This window comes from Microtus ochrogaster, linkage group LG3 (genome assembly GCF_000317375.1).
Source record: "Microtus ochrogaster isolate Prairie Vole_2 linkage group LG3, MicOch1.0, whole genome shotgun sequence".
NCBI lineage: Eukaryota > Metazoa > Chordata > Mammalia > Rodentia > Cricetidae > Microtus > Microtus ochrogaster.
Window position 1 is genome coordinate 29048295 of NC_022029.1, and position 1292 is coordinate 29049586.

A 1292-nucleotide genomic window follows, 5' to 3' on the forward strand; every position below is an offset into this window, starting at 1 on the left:
TATTTTTATTTTTAAGTTTTAGGCTTTTTTGAGATAAGGTTTTTCTTTGTATCTTTGGCTGTCCTGGCACTCACCCTGTAGACCAGGCTGTCCTCGAACTCACAGAGACCTGTGTCTCAAGTGTTGGGATTAAAGATGTGTGCCACCACACTTAACTACTCTCTTTCCTTCTTTTCTATTTTAAGGACTTTATCTTCTCTTTTTTCTCAAAAGTCTATATGTATTTTTAAACATACTGTAAACCATTTAGAGTTTTTTTTATCTGAGTCTATCTTTACTATATATCTCTCTTTTTCTGACCACATGAATCTTTAATTTGCTAAGTGATATGGCTAGGATTAAAGCCTTGGCTTTGATGGCTGGATCAACCCCATTCCTTAGCTTTCTGAAAATTTTTCTGTACCTTGTCACTTGTATTTTAATAAAATGCTTACTGGCCAGTAGGCAGGCAGAAAGTATAGGCAGGGAAATCAGGCAGGAAGTAGATGTGGGACAATGAGAACAGGATGATTCTGGGAAGAGGAAAGAGTAAGTCTGCAGTTGTCACTCAGACACAGAGGAAGCAACAATAGATCACCTCACTGAAAAAGGTAACAAGTCACGTGGCTAACACAGACAAGAATTATGGGCTAATTTATGAGGTAAGAAAGAGTCAATAATAAGCCTGAGCTAATAGGCCAAGCAGTTTATAATTAATGTAGACCTCTGTGTGTTTCATTGGGATGGAACAGCTGTGGGACCAGGTGAGACAGAAACCTCAATCAGCACATATAGATGCAACATGTTGAGCCTATTTATTACTGCTTATATGTATATGATTTTAGAACTGAGCATTTGGGCTTGAATAGCCAGGTATTTGCTTTCCTGTCATATCTAGAAAACACAGCAAACTCTAGTCCTCTGGTTTTTTACAGTCTTTCCTCCACATCTCCTGTGACGTTCTTTAAGACATTGGTGTAGTTTTAGATGTATCTCTTGGGTTGGGCACTAACAGGCAGCTGTTCTCTGATGAGTTGCAACTTTTTTTTATGTGTGTGTTTTAAAATTTTTATTTCTTAATTTCCTACAAAAATTAACCTGATTACTTTTAGTGTTGTAAAATGTTATTTGGGGTATATTGGACATGTCAGTGCCCCCTGACCAGAAGTGCCAGTTTATGTCAGTCTTGTTTAAATCCCCAGCTTTAGACTTTATTTCTATGGTAACTAAATTTTTGTTTAATTTTAAGAAAAGATAGTAAAAGCAAATTCTGAGCTCTTCCTTTGGAAGCACCCTTTTCAAATGTCGTTTTT